The 16,183-nt window shown below is 47.1% G+C and overlaps 1 non-coding gene across 1 annotated transcript; it reads right to left on the reverse strand.

Annotated features, from left to right (window-relative positions):
- Positions 1-4,740: 4,740 nt before the first annotated feature.
- LOC128111283 (5S ribosomal RNA) lies at positions 4,741-4,859 on the reverse strand. Its single transcript, XR_008218549.1, has one exon. It is a non-coding gene; the product is annotated as a 5S ribosomal RNA (ribosomal RNA).
- Between the last annotated feature and the right edge of the window lie 11,324 nt (positions 4,860-16,183).

Below are 16,183 nucleotides of genomic sequence, written 5' to 3' on the forward strand. Positions count from 1 at the left end.
CCACCACCCAGCTCCAAAATCACACATGGAAGCTTATTCTTATTTATGAATGCTCGACCTTAGCTTGGCTTAGTTTCTAGCCAGCTTTCCTTAACTTAAATTATCCCGTCTACCTTTTGCCTCTGGGCTTTTCCTGTTCTCTTACTTCTGTAAATCTTACTTTTACTCCGTGGCCTGCTGTGTAGCTGGGTGGCTGGCCCTCATGTCCTCCTCCTTCCCTGGCTCCTAGATCTCTCTCTCCACATTTCTCCCTCTATATATTCTCTCTGTCTGCCGGCCCTGCCTATCCTTTCTCCTGCCTCTTTATTGGCCGTTCAGTCCTTTATTAGACCATCAGGTCAGGTGGATCCTGGTGTGATCGGTGACTACAGAAAAAGGGAAGAGCATCACATTGTGAGAATGGGGCAGGGCCAGGAGTGGAGCCAGCAGGAGAAAACCAAGGCCAAGGATGACCAGAGGCACTAGAATCTAGGAAGAAGCAGGGGCAGATTCTTGAGCCTTCGGCGACATCAGGACCCTTGTCAACACCTTGATTTGGGGCATGTCTTTCGGCATCGAGACAATACAATCCTGTTACGTTAAACATCCCATGTGGTGGTCATTTTTAAGGCAGTTCTAGAAAACTATTTATCTGGAACTCCTGGCTCTCATCTCCATCTTCAGACTCCAGCTGCCCAAAGTTCAGGACGAAGCTCAACCTAGGCCACCCCTCCCTACCTGTGCCCTCTCGGACCACGAGAAGGCCATCTCTTCCGCCAACGCTAGATGGCGCTAGAGGGCTGAGCCAGCGCCTCTTTTTGGGCTCTGACTGGGGCGGCTAAGGGGATTGATTTTGGGTGCAGCAGTACTTGCTGGGATCCTATCTCCAAGCCGATGGTTCTTTCCGGAGAAAAGGGTGTCAGGGAGAGGAAAGCGGATCTTCTCCTCTCAAAACTGCCTTGCCAGCTCCGGCTCCCGCTTTGTAGCCTCGTAGCCTTGCACCCTCAGCTTTTGAGTGACAGTTCAGGGACCTATGCCTCCCAGGCTGGCAAGAGGTCGCCCCGAGGATGCAGAAATGCTTGCCAGGGGAGTTTGGGGTGAATTCCCCATAGTGTGAGGACCTCTGTCTGGCAGGAGACAGGCCGAGGGCGGCAAAGGCAGGCAGAGCTCCGCATCTTCAAATGCCACCTTTAGCTGGGTCACAGGCATCTGTAATGGTCGAAATCCAGGTGGGAACTCTCAGTCTCAGCAAATTTACTCCAGAGCTGTGGGTCCCTTTTTAAACATTTATTTTTATGTATGTGAGTGTTTCGTCTGCATGTACGTCTGTCTATATACCACAAGCCTGCCTAGAGGCCACAGATACCAGAAAAAGACATCAGATTCTCTGGAACAGGAGTTAGTAGGTAGCTGTGAGCCGCCAGGTGGGCGCTGGGAGTTGAACCTGGGACTTTGGAAGAGCGGCCAGTGTCCGTAACCGCTAAGACATCTCTCAAAAACAAAATTAATTTTGTGCATGTGCTCACATGTGTGGAGGTCAGAGAGAATCTGCAGGAATCAGATCTCTTCTTCCACTGTGTGGGTTCTGGGGTCAGGGTTAGTGTCGGATAGATGGTCTTTATCCACCGAGCGCCTCAGTCTTTTCTTTTTCTCCCCCACCCTCCACGGGGTTTCTCTGTGTCTTGGCTGTCCTAGAACTCACTCTGTACACCAGGCTGGCTTGAAACTCAGAGATCCACCTGCCTCCCGAGTGCTGGGATTAAAGGCGTCACCACCGCACCCCCTGGCAGGTTCTTTTTATTACTCTCTTTTCTCTTTCCTCCATGGCCTATCTATCTATCACAAAGATCTGGAGTGTCTCCCTCTAAAGAAAGTCTGGCCGTTGCTCTTAGCTTCCCTGCCACCCTTGGGTTCAGGCTATCACATTTCTTATGGAGGCAAGTCCCATAAGTAGTTTGCAGACCAGCCTTGGTAGCTCCTAGGTTCTTGATAGAAATGCAGAATACCTGCCCCACCCGAGTCCTTCTGAGTCCAGGATCTGCTTTTGAACAAACTCCCAAATAATACTGGTGCCTTGACAGGGCTGAGGTCTCTCCTCACCCTCCTCCATCCATTTCCAACACAGTAAGAACCTTTGGAGAATACACAGTATCAACCCTCTTCCCCTGCTGAAGTCCCTCTATGGCACCCGTGGCTCTCAGGTGATATATATAGTCAGCTACCAGGCACCAACTGCTTCTCCAGTACCAGCTCACTCCTCTCATCTCCTCCTCGACACACACCCCTTCCCATTTCAGAGTGTCTGGTATACTGGTCTCACATGCCAGGGCTTTGGGCTTGGGCTTCCTAGACTCCAGACAGTGAGAAGTAAATTTCTGTGCTTTATAAATCACCCTAAAGGACTGTGTTACAGCAACAGTGTGGGAGCCCACAGTGAGATCTGAGCTTGTTTTACCAGCAGGGCTGCATAAGAGGATGATTGGACCACAGGCCTGGGTACCAGGTGTTTGGAAGGGTCTACACTTGGCTGTACCTAGCAAGGGGGAGGTCTTTTGCCTCGCCCCATGGCATTGTTATAAAAAGCCTTTTTGAATGAAGTCCTGGGATGTTGGGTATTGACCCAGATCCTCCCGAAGCTATCCTGTGTTTCCGTTTTTCCTCTCGTTGGCTAGATCTCTCTACCTAATATCTCTTATCCCTCTCTCCTCAAGAGTTAGCCTGGGGAAAGTGGGGGAAAGTCCCCCACACAACCGGAGTAGACTGAGACAGAACTTCAGATCAAGGGTATGTCATAATCATTTTTAATTGAAATTATTTTAAGTAAAATAATTTTATTTAAAAACAATCATAGCCAAGCATTGGTGGCATGTGCCTTTAATCCCAGCACTCTGGAGGCAGAGGCAGGCGGATCTCTGTGAGTTCAAGGCCAGTCTGGTCTACAGAGTGAGTTCCAGGACAGCCAAAGGGTCTCAGAGAAACCCTGTCTCAGAAAACAAACAAATACAATCATACACTTACAGAAAGCTTCCTGAACCATGTGGATGACCCCCTCCAAATATTGTTATGTGTTTCTTAGTAGCAAGGATGTTCTCTATAACCATGATACAGCCATCAAATCTAGAACTCAGCAGTGGCACAGATCATCCACCCTTCACATCCCATGTAGCTTTCTCCTTGCCTAGCTAATGTTTACATGATTTAAAGTGCCAACTCTCATTCTCTCGAGGAATCTTGTCCTGAGTGGGCTGACCACCTGTCTCAAGATGGGGACTGTGTTGATCTCATTCCCATCTAGTGTCCTTTTGCTTCACGGAGTTTGCGCAGACATGCTCTGTACTCATTTGGTAATAACACATCTGGTGATTACTGTGCGTCAGAGCTGGCCCAGGAGAATCCAAGTGCGTGTGTTTCCAGGAATAATGTGACTCTCCATCCCAGGAATGTAAATATGTAGTAAGCTTGCATCAGACCTTGTAAAAACCTGGGTTCTGTGGGGAGAGGAGAGGAGAGGAGCTGGGTTCTGCCTCCTCTGGCTCTGCCCTCACTGGTAGATTGTCCCTGACCCTGTGAGTTCCTTATATCCTTCAAATCTTACAAATCCAACCACCTCTACTTCACCTGGAAACAAGCTTCGGTCATCCCCCAAGAACATATGTGATGTGCTTTCTTCTGAGTCCTGGTCACAGCCTGAGTCCCACATGCCTTGGCTCTCTGCATGGGCTCCCAGAATGCTTTCTTACAAACCAAAGCCATTAGCTGTAGATGAATTGCTAAACCGTCTTATTAAATAAAAACCTGGAGCCAGATGTTGGGGTTAAAACCTGAGAGATCAGAGGAATAGGAAAAGCCACAAGCTAACCTCACCTTACCGACCCTCAGTTTCCAAAAGAGAGGTACTTCCTGTATACCCACGCTTATATGCCTTTCTGTTCTGCTATCTCATTTGCTCTCTCTTCCTGCCCAGCTCTGTCGCTTCCTGTCTGTCTATACAGACCTCCAAACCTTTATGGTTAACTAGCATTGGAATTTAAGGCGGGTACCACTATGCCTGACTGTTCCCAGTGTGGCTTTGAATTCACAAGAGATCCAGACAGATCCCTGCCTCCTGAGTGATAGGATTAAAGGCGTGTGCTACCATTGCCTGACTTCTATGTCTAATATAGTGGCTGGCTTTTTACTTGGATCTCCAGGCAAGCTTTATTTATTAGAGCACAAATAAAATATCACCACAATTACTTCACCGCCATGCTGTACCTTCTGTTTCTTCTGGCCTTAGAGATGTAATCCTTCTGATCCCTTTGTCATCCACGAATCTCAGGCCTTTCACCCAGAGATGTGTGTGTGTGTGTGTATGTGTGTGTGTGTGTGTGTGTGTGTGTGTGTGTGTGTGTGTGTGTGTGTAATTCAGGTAATTTATTGAGCATGTGTTACACTCACTTGCTTCAAAACTGCAAAGTGCAAGAGGGTCTAGGACTAGAGAGATGGCTCAGCAGTTATGAGCACGTACTCTCTTTCAGAGGACCCAAGTTCAGTTCCCAATGCCCATATCAGGTAGCTCACAACTGCCTGTGACTCCAGCTCCAGGGAATCTGGTAGCTCTGGGCTCTTCGGGCACCTGCACTCAAGTACACACACACACACACACACACACACACACACACACACACACACACACACACCAGTGGCACAGCAAACCACCTAACCTTCACCCCCATTCAGTTTTTAAGCAGATAACAAATGCCCCCCCCCTTTTTTTCTTTAAGCCTACAGCACCCAGTATTCCCAGGTGGTCTCCCATCCAAGTACTAACCAGGCCCGACCCTGCTTAGTTTCCGAGATCAGACGAGGTTGAGTACGTTCAGGGTGGCATGGCTGTAGACAACAAATGCTTTTTATGCAAAATAAATAAATAGATGGATAGACAAATGGATGGATGGATGGACAGACAAATGGACGGATAGAAAGACTCAGCTGAGAATCACAGGCCCCACTCTATTGCTTCGTGTCTCTTTGGGCTTCCTTAGGATAGAGCAGTACCTTGGTCTCACCTTGATCTTCATGATTTTGACATGTTGAAGACTTCTGGTCAGTTAGTCTGTATTTATGACTCAATTTGGGGTTTTGCCTCGATTTTTAAAGCATTCTTAGCTATCTTATTTTCTCTCCTGTATCTGTTTGTATGTGAGGCATCAGTTGTCTTTAGTCTGTCTTGATCATTATCCTCAGTTTTGCTTTATTTAATAGGTACAGTAAATAGCTTAGACATCATAAGCAAGACTCTGTGGGCTGGGTAGATTTGGGTGCATTTCCAGAGGAAATCCAGAGGGTGGCGCTGTCATCTCTCGATGCATCCCGTCAGGTGGCAGATAATTTTGATTTGTCTGCCAGGCGTTTTCACTATGAGATTTTCTATATGGTGTTTCCTTATTTTTTTTCCCAGGGGGATACAAAGTGGAGATGCCCATTCACCCCAGATGCAGCACTGATAACAGAATAAAGGAAAGATTGTGTCCAAGTCTTGGTTGGGGAAACTGATGAATTTATTCTAGTTACTTAGGGAGCGTGGGTGACTCAGAGGCAGCTGTGTCACCGAGAAGCTCCACCCCAGCATGGGTGAGGACTCCCGGAAGTTGCATTACAACAACTGTTTACTGCTTTCATAACCCCTGGGAAGGGACGGGGAGCTCCGGGACTTGTTAGGTTACTGTGAGTTTCATGGGCTTCCCTGTTCCCTACAGAAGGGGATGTGTCAATCCAGAGGGAATGGCTATACAATGTATGGACACCTTAGGTTTTATGTTTTTAATTATTGTTAGCATTATTTTGATGATCTAACCATCTCTGACTTTGAGGAACTGGAGAGGTGGCTCAGTGATTAAGAGCATATTTTTGGTTCCCAGTATCTACATGGCAGTTCACAGCCATCTATAACTCCAGTTCCAGGTGATCTGACACCCTCTTCTGGACTTTGAAGGCACCAGAGACACATGTGGTGCACAAACATGCATGTAGGCACACACTCACACACATAAAATAAATCCTTAAAAAAGTTACTGGCGCTGGGCGGTGGTGGCGCACGTCTTTAATCCCAGCACTCGGGAGGCAGAGGCAGGCGGATCTCTGTGAGTTCGAGGCCATGGTGTGTAATTTCAGTCCAAAGGGATTCCTTGCCCTCTTCTGGCCACTGATGGTACTGCACACACAGAGTGCACATACACTCTTACACATACAATGAAATAGAGATAGATAGATAGATAGATAGATAGATAGATAGATAGATAGATAGATAGATAGAAGTATGGGTTGCGGCGGCAGTGCATGCCATTCATCCCAGCACTTGGGAGGCAGAGGCAGGAGGGTCTCAGTGAGTTTGAGGCCAGCCTGCTCTACAGAGTGAGTTCCAGCATAGCCATGACTGTTACACAGAGAAACCCTGTCTTTTTTGTTGTTTGTTTGTTTTGTTTTTTCGAGACAGGGTTTCTCTGTTGTTTTGGTGCCTGTCCTGAATCTTGCTCTGTAGACCAGGCTGGACTCGAACTCACAGAGATCCGCCTGGCTCTGCTGGGATTAAAGGCAGGTGTCACTACCGCCTGGTGAGAAACCCTGTCTTGAACCCCCCCACAAACAAGTAAATAATAATAATAATTATAATAGTAACAATAATAATAAAAACAATAAAAGCAACGACTCTAATCTCAGAGTACTTTTCTCACTGTCCTTGGGGTGTCACTGCTCCCAAGTACCCTGGGAAGAACCGACGAATATCTGTGTGTACATCAAGTGTGTATAGGCACATCCACATTATTTCTGCATTGCTTTATCAATTAAAGGGGGCTCTGTCGATTTTTGTCTGTTGAAAACCGTGAGTTTAGATGGGTATAATGACGCACATCTTTAGTCCTATCACTCAGGAGGCAGAGGTAGGCGGATCTATGAGTTAGAGGCCAGCCTGGTCTACATAGTTACAGGCAGCCAGAGCTACTCTGCCTCAAAAAAAGAAAGAAAGAAAGAAAGAAAGAAGGAGAGAAGGAAAGGAAAGAAATGAATGAAGGAAAAGAAAAAAAGGAAAAGAAATAAGGAAAGAAAAAAAAAAAACCTTGAGATTCCTCTCCCATCCGTTGTAATCTGGCACTGCGGGGGCCCATTTTTTTTCTTGTTTTATTTTTGGCTTTTTTGTTGTTTGTTTGTTTTTTCCTGGAGGGGCTTGGTGTGGGAATCTTCCTAACTTTCAAACTTTGTGATCCCCTTCTCTTCACTGCATGATGCTTTGTTTTGTTTGAGACTTAGTAGCCAAGGCTGGCCTTAAATTTGCCACGTACCAGAGGATGACCTTGGATTCTTTTTTATTTTTATTTTTTTAAACTGAATCTCATTATGTAGCCTTGGCTGGCCTGGAACTCACACTTTGGACCACACTGGCCTGGAACTCATAGAGATTCACCTACCTCTGGCTCCAGAGTGCTGGAATTAATGGCATGAATTACCCAGCACCATTCAGTATCTATTTTTTTTAAAGATTTTTTTTAAAAATGGGTATGTGTTCTGCCTATATGTATGTATATGCATCACATGCATGCTTGGTGCCCACAGATATCAGAAGGCAGCATTGGATTCCTTGGAACTGGAGTTATGGACAGCTGTGGCCATGGTGCTGGGAACTGAAACCAGGTCTTCTACAAGAGCAGCAAATACTTTTAACTGCTAGCCATGTCTCCAACTCTAGATTTGAAAAAAAAAAATGGGAGGATGGTGTCTACAATGAACAGAAGAGATACCCATTCCCTTGCGGCTGGAGTTACAGGTGGTTGTGGAGCCACTGGGATTCACACTTGAGTCTTCATAATAGAGTAGCCAGTACTGTTGGCCCCGAGCCTTCTCTGCAGCTCTGACTGCACAATGTCTTTATGAATGAATTATTCAAAGAGAGGAGAGAGAATGAGGACCTCTGTGTAGCTTTGGAGCCTGACCTGGAACTCGCTCTGTGGCCCAGGCTGGCCTCGAACTCACAGAGATCCTCCTGCCTCTGCCTCCCGAGTGCTGGGATTAAAGGCGTGCGCCACTGCCGCCCGGCCTACATTGTAATCTTAATGGTTATTATCAAATTGCTTTCCACAAGGAGTATTCTGATTTTCTTGTTTTGTTTTGCTTTGTTTTTGTTTTTCAAGACAGGGTTTATTGTTTTGTTTTGTTTTGGTTTTGGTTTTGGTTGTTTTTTTCGAGACAGGGTTTCTCTGTGTAGTTTTGGTGCCTGTCCTGGATCTTGCTCTATAGATCCGGCTGGCCTCGAACTCACAGAGATCCGCCTACCTCTGCCTCCTGAGTGCTGGGATTAAAGGCGTGCGCCACTACCGCCCAGCAAGACAGGGTTTGTGTAACAGACCAACTAGCTGTCTGGAACTTGCTTTGTAGACCAGACTGACTTCGAAATCACAGAGCTCCACCTGCCTCTGTCTCTGGAGTGCTGGGATGGAAGGCTGCGCCGCCATGCCCAGCGAATGTTCCGTGTTTTAACTACTGCTGTTTTTGTTCCTTTGGTCAACATGGCAGGCCAGATAGATTATTTCTGATGCTTTGCTGGCCACTGTTAGATAACTTGGTCACTTCTGAATGCCTCCAGTGACGAATGGAAACTGACAAGAAAAGAATGTTGTAACTGGGTAGAAGTACTGTCCCTCTGAGTAAACACTGTCCCTCTGGGTTCAGCACTGGGTGGGGTTTGAACCTGGGGCCTCATGCAGGTTAGGCAAGCACTCTACCACTGTGATATACTTCTCAATCTTATTTCTTTTTTTTTTATTTTGAGACAAGGTCTTGGTAAGTTACCCATGGGTTTGAACCAAGTCAGTAGCTCAGGCAGGCCTTGAATTTCCAATCCCCTTGCCTTAGCTTCCTGAGTAAACAGGATTACAGACCTGTGCCATGGGGCTTGGCTTTCCCCCTCACTTCTGGAAAGCACTAAGGAAAAGAGTAAAAAGAGTAACTTGTAACTTGGAGTAGCTAGCTGCCCGGCTGTTGCTGACAGAAACTTCCCGGCAAGCACAGGTACGTCTTGTGTTGTCCCAGGCAGAGAGAATGCAGTTTGGTCTGTCCTGGACACATCTGATGCCTTCATCTGCAGAGGCAGAAGCTGGCTGGTCCCCAGAAAGTTCTGCTCCTCTGTTAGTAAACCACAGTCTTCAGGAGGGAAGTCTCTCAGCGTTTGTTTGTGGGTAACCCATTCCTGCGTCTTTGAATAAAAGCACTGAAGTCTAACCCTGAGAAGAAAGCACTCAATTTGAGCAGGTTTCAAGGTAGTCAGAGGTTGGGTTGAAACTGCCTCATATCTGACTTTAATTTTTTTTAAATATAAAATTAAAAAAAAGGAAGGGGGCAATTTCTTGTAGCTCCTCACTTCATATATATATATATATATATATATATATATATATATATATATATATATATATATATATACACACACACACACATATATATATATACATATACATATACATATATACACACACATATATATGTATATATATATTTTAATTTAAATTCCTGCAGATGTGTGGATGTCTACAGCCTGGAAGGCCCCCTTCTTCCCATTTCATCCAACAGCCGGTTGCTCACTCACTTCTCTGGGAAGAGTATTAAAACACAGTTTATCCTTTAAGACACAAAGAGGCATCTTCTTCCCTGGGGACTCCCCAGCCACTTTGCAGATCCGTCCTTACAGCCTTTTCTCCTCTTGTTAAGCTCTGTCTAACAGTCCAGGTCGCTGTGAAACCCCCCCCTCTTCCCCATTCCATCTTCCCGCTGCACCACTGAGGGTGTAGACCAAGTCTCGCTCACCACGGTCTTCTGAGAAGCTAGCACCAGGCTTTGCGCAATGCCAGGTAACAGTTTACTGGACACATTCAAAACTAATGCATGAACAACGAAATGACGGAAGCAGAGGTGGGGGACAGCCATCCTGTACAGTGGTGGTAGCACCAAGTCCCACCAAGTCCCACCAAGCGCAGCTGCTTGAGGGCTTCAAGAAACCAGGAGCCTCTAGAAACGAGGCAGTGCGTGGCTGGTGTGTTTGTGTTTGGTTTGTTCAGTCTCTCCAGATGTTGAACTCAGCTGGAAGGCTTCTTCTACAAACAGACGTTGTTACTCCCCTGGGAAAGTTCCGCTGCGGGGGGATGTCCACCATTGCCTAACCCTCTGCCTTGCTGGTCTGAGAACCCTGGAACAATTGCTATCCCAGACTTACAAAAGCTGCCCATGCAGACTGCAGGGGCCGCGTCTAAGTTGCAAAATTTCCTTTTCTGAGGACAGCGGGGAGTCAGGGGAAGTCCAGAAACCCAGGCAGCTGTTCCCCTCCTGGGAGTGGGATGGGATTCTTCTTGTGCTTTTATAATGTTCCTCTTATCACCAGCAGCTTGCGGGAGAGCCAAGCCCAGCTCAGGAATGTGTCCTGTCCCAAAGCAGGTTCACAGTCCAATGAAATCTCATTTCACAGTAAAAGGGAAAACCCTGGCCAATGCCCCAGCATTAGATCCTGAAATTCAGAGCATTCCTCTGGGCTAGGGGCAGACAGGAGATGCAGGGTGGCTCATGGCTCACCCAACCCGTCTAGGACCAGGAACCATGCTGACCCCTGGGGCAAATCCACACCCCAGAGACTGAAGGTCTGGCTCTAAAGAGGCTGGTGCCCTGGCTTTGGGGAATTCCGGAGAGGAATTTGTGGCCAGGATGATAGGTGGAATGGGACCAGGTGCTGGGGAGGATGTTCCCAGGGAATAGTGAACAAGAAGTCAGGGGGAGCAGGGAAACAGAATGTAGAGGTGACTAGTGATCCTGTGGGATCCAGTCCAGGGTGGCATGCCTGAATTCAAATGCTAGTTCAGTGGGTGACTGGTAACTTTTGTGGTCTTAGGCTGTACTTGGACCCATTTGAGTTTTGCTTTTTTCACTTGTGAAATGGATAGTCTCTGCCTTGCAAAAGTGGCTTCCTCACAGGCCACTGTCCCTGTTGGGGCACAAGTGTATTAGCAATAAAATTTGTTGTGCTGAAGACAGGCCTGAGACTGTCCATGGAAGGCTGGGCTTCCTGACTGCATGGATGGTATGTTTCTCTTATCCTGGGCTAGGGCTGAGGAGGCAGGCCACCAACTCCTGCCATGGGGTAGGCTGTTCGGATTCCCTCCTGGCTCCTTGTTTTATGCTCAAGGCCTTTGGGAGCAAAGAGAGTCTCTCCTTCCAGCTGGGCCTTGGCAATCTGAGCAGGGGTTCCCCAGTATCCTCCAGTCAGAGCAGAAGAGGCGAGTCTCAGCTCCCTCCTCTCCTATCATCCTAAAGCAGTAGAACCTGCCACTTCCGGGCCACAGGACAAAGGGCAGGAGCTTCCTCCTGTCTCAGCACCAATGCTCTAGTCCAGGCTGAAGATCAGCCAAAGCTTCGGTGCTGAGTTCTAATCTGGAAGAGGAGAGGCAGAATTTTAAATGAAGAAGGCATTGCCTAGGTTTAGGACTCTGAGACATGTTCCCTATCCATGCTGGGCTCTTTCTCTGTACCTCTTCCCTAGGCCTTATCTGAGGAAGCCAAGGAGGGAGCGATGAGCCTCCCTCAAGTCAAACTGATTCTTTGCTGAGTAACTTCCCTTGAACTTGCCTGAGGTAGCTCTGACTTACCTGAAGCAAGCAGCGGCAGAGGGTGCCCTGCAGACAGAGCGAAGATGAGCTGGAGAGGAGATGAAGGCCTCGCTCAAAAGCCAAGCAGATCGGCGGGCAGCGGTGGTGCATGCCTTTAATCCAACACTCAGAGTTCAAGGCCAGCCTGGTCTACAAAGTGAGTTCTAGGACAGCCAGGACTACACAGAGAAACCCTGTCTTGAAAAAAAAAAAAAAAAGCCAAGCAATCAAGGCTATTGGTTACTCTCCACAACCTGAAGGTCCTATTGCTGAAGACCAAACTTACATATATCATCAAACACAGGGAAGTTGAGCTGGGGTCTGATTAGAACCATCACCCCTATTGACTAGCATTCAAGGTACTAGAAGGTGTTCTGCATGCTACCAGAGGGAAAAGTAACCATCAGTATCTCCCAGCTACGATCCCTGCAACCTACTACAACGGCCTGCCTGTAAGACATACTGGTGCAAGAGTGGTACAGATGTTAGAGGAGTGAACAACCACTTTCTGGTTAGCCTTAAGGCCCAGTCCATGAGATAGAACCCATACCTGACACTGATAAGGTGGCCAAGACCCTGAGACTAAATAAGCCACCGGCCTGGGGAAAACCTAAAACCACGATTCTGCTGAAGGAACGTGGCAGAAAAGTGCCTCCTAATGACTGCCAGACCCATAGATCAGTCAGTGCCTTCCATCAGCTCTCATCAGAGATGCTGTGGGATGGTCTGTATGTCAAATGTGTTGCTGATTGGTCAATGAATAAATCACTGATTGGCAGTGGCCAGGCAGGAAGTATAGGCGGGACTAACAGAGAGGAAAATTGAGAGAACAGGAAGCTGGGAGAGGAGACACTGCAGCCGCCATCAGGATAAGGAAGATGTAAAGTACCGGTAAGCCACAAGCCACGTGGCAAGGTATAGATGAATAGAAATGGATTAATTTAAGCTGTAAGAACAGTTAGCAAGAAGCCTGCCACGGCCATACAGTTGGAAACCAATATAAGTCTCTGTGTTTACTTGATCGGGTTTGAGCGGCTTGGGACTGGCGGGTGAGAGAGATTTGCCCTGACTGTGGGCCAGGCAGGAAAACTCAAGCTACACAGAGAAGCTGCTTCTTGCAGCAGACGGGAACTAACACAGACACCCACAACTAAACAACGTGAAGCAAGTGCTCCTTAGGAGCACTCACTCCTAAATAGGATGTCTTCACCAACCCCCCACCCCACCCCACCCCACCCCACCCTCCACAGGAGTCAGGGACCCATGTGGAAGAGGAGGCAGAAAGATCGGAGGGGCCAAAGGTGATGGACGGCTCCAAGGAAACAGCATCTTCCAGACACAACAGGACTGATGCATGAATTCACGGAGTCCTTGGTGACAGGCACAGGTTCAAGCCAGAGAGGGTCCCAGCAATAAGGGGGAGAAGTAGACATGGGCTCCCACCCCTGATCAAGAAGCTATCTACAATTAAAACCTGCTGGCAAAGGAAAAAATCCGTTTTTTCTAGAGAAGTCTCCCTGGGTATATTAATCACACACCTCAGGACAGGCCCATTTTCAGGAGGAGTTAGCCAACATAAAATGAACTCAATGGTGTTTTTGTAGACTTTTTGGTCTATTTTGCTTTGTTTGGGCTTTTTTTGTTTTTGTCTTATTGGTCTTTAGCTTATTTTGATGTTTGTTTTTGTGGTTTTATGGGTGTGCTGGATTTTTTTTTTTTTCTTTTTTGAAAGAGAGAGAACTTAAAGTTGAGTGAGTAGGGAAGTGAGAGGATCTGGGAGGAACTGGGGAAGGGAAAAACATGACCAAAATATAGTGTCTAAAACTTTTTCTTTCACAAAAAAAAAAAAAAAAGCCAAGCAGCAATGAGAAGTGTAGACTTGCTGAGGGTGGTGGGACTGAGACACACAGCAGTGCTCAACTCCATCCCTGCTCGGCCAGTTGGCCGGTCAGCACATAGCTGGATACATCGGTACCCTCATCTGCAGAGCTGGGGAGCGAATGACCACTGCGGGGGTCTGGCTTGTTTTTTAACACTGAAGTGAGTTCCAGGGGGTGAGGGATAACCACCTTCAAGCTGTCTTGGTAGAGCTAGTTTTGAGTGGTTTTCCATTCTTGCATCACGAGGCACCCTGGGGTTATGGGCTGAGTTCTCTGAGGCATAGATCAAGAACGTGGGCTGGAAGATAGTCATGTTCTAATCCATCGCTTCATAGCACTGTGACCTTATGATAAAGCACTTCTCAGTTTTGTTATTCATCATTATTGCAGTGCGGGGACAGACCTCAAGACTGTGCGCTTGATGGGCCGATCACCATCCCTCTTATGGGTTTCGTTGTTTGAGATAGGCACTTGCTATGTAGCCCAAGCCAGCTGTAAACCAGTATCCAGCAGTTACAACTTTGAGCCCACTTCATCAGGTGGACCAGCCTGCTACTACTGCCACTTCCCTATTTCTGCCTCAACCCCAGCAAGTTGCTGGGGACTAGAGGACTGAGTGTAGACTGAGCCAAGAATACACTCCACAGATACCTGGTTGCTGTCTTTTGTTTGACTCTCCCAATTACTTCTCCACCACACCTAAGTTCCTTTCTTTCTCTCTTGTGCCTGCTGAGTGACCTGACCATTATCACTTCTATAGCTTCTTGGGTAACAGGAATGAACCCCAGGAATGGACCCCTCTATCTATCTATCTATCTATCTATCTATCTATCTATCTATCTATCTATCTATCTATCTATCTATCCATCCATCCATCCATCCATCCATCCATCCATCCATCCATCCATCCATCCATCCATCCATCCATCCACTTATCTACCTACCTACCTACCTACCTACCTACCTACCTACCTACGTGTCACTATATATCCCTGGCTGGCCTGAGATTTGCTATGTAGGCCAGGATGGCCTCAAACTCAGAGATCTGTGTGCACCACCACTCCCAGCTCCTTGTATAATTCAGACCTCACTGCCTTCTTCCCTAAACTACAATTTTTCCTTGTGGTGCTAGGGCTCAAACTTCTGGGGCTTTAAGGATGCCAGGCAAGCAAGTGCTGTTCCACTGAGTCACATAGCCCTTGCTTTGTTTTGTTTTTTTAAATGGCAGGGTCTCACTGCATAGCCCTGGCTGGCCTTCAACCCCCAATCTTGCCTCTGCCTCTGAAAGGCAGTATTAAAGGTCTACAACATGCTCCTGGTCTTCCTGCAGTTCTTATTTCCCTCTAGCTTGCTTCTGCACCGCCAGCAGGTCTGTGCACCCTTGAGATGTCTATTTTCCCCCACATGTAGTCAACATTGGTTTTGTGTTCTTCGTGTTAACAAGTGCCTTCATAAATTTGCCAGTTTCTCTCTATCCCAACAGTCATCTCCCCAGCTTAGCAGTGTCTTATACCTCTAAATCCATTCTCTATATGCAGTTAGACTCATCTCCCAATCCCTTCAACTTTAGTTCTTGCTGAGACCTACCAAGGTGATTTCTATGCACGTAGGGTATGCAAACATCCCTAGTGGGCTGCTGAGGCTCCCCATTCTCCATAATATCTCCTTGTGTTCCAAGTCACTGTCCCCTCAAGTTCAGGGATAACTTCTTACACTGCATGTGCACATGGCTCCCTTTGTGCCTAAATGTGAGCTGCATCCCTGTCCAGGCTCACATCTATGCTCCTTCACACAGCTTAGCTGTATTTCAGTTCGAAGGATTTCTTTGAGTACCCCATCCCACCTCCTTGTAGGTTCCGGTTTATATCAATCACAACACACTTTTTCATTGTCTACTCTCCTGGCCCAATTGACACTCTATGCTGGCTCCAACCATATCAAGCTCCAATGTTCAATCCCAGCTTAAGTACAGTGGTTGGCACCCTGAAAGAAAAGATACTTGATCAAGAGACAATGGGCTTCCACTGATGATAGCTGGTGGTCCTTCTCCCAGGGCCACACTCCTCTGCACTGCCAGCAGTGGTCTGTGCACCCCCAAAAGCCCCCTCATCCAGTCAGTCACTAAACTGTTGGTTCTATATTCTTAATGAGTAGTTTATGAGTCTGTCTAGTTTCCTTAACCTTGTTGCCAGAAAGCCTCTTCACAGTACATCTCTTCATGAGCTCTTGCCCACATCTACTCTGTGTATGTGTGTGTGTGTGTGTACATACAGAGGCCAAAGAATGACATCAAGAGTCGTCTTCTATTGCTGTCCAGATTATTTTTTGGGGATAGTCTCTCACTGAACCTGGAGCTCACTAATTACCTAGACTGGATGGCCAAGCTGATTCTGTCCTCATTTCAGGATTACAGAATCACATCACTACACGCAGCTTTTTATGTGGGTGCTGGGGATCTGAACTCAGTTCCTCATGCTTAAAAACACTTTACCAATTGGTCTCTCTTCTCTCCTTCCTTTTGTGGTACTGGCGATTGAACCTAGGGCTTCTCACATGCCAGATAAGAACTCTAACACTAAGCTAGAGCTTTGCCTCTTATACCTATTCTTTTCAATCATCTAGAGTTCTGTAAAACTTTTTAGAAAGGACTACATCTCCCAAAAC

The sequence above is a fragment of the Peromyscus californicus genome, unplaced genomic scaffold (assembly GCF_007827085.1).
Source record: "Peromyscus californicus insignis strain IS unplaced genomic scaffold, ASM782708v3 Scaffold_15__1_contigs__length_86483966, whole genome shotgun sequence".
In the NCBI taxonomy this organism is placed as follows: domain Eukaryota; kingdom Metazoa; phylum Chordata; class Mammalia; order Rodentia; family Cricetidae; genus Peromyscus; species Peromyscus californicus.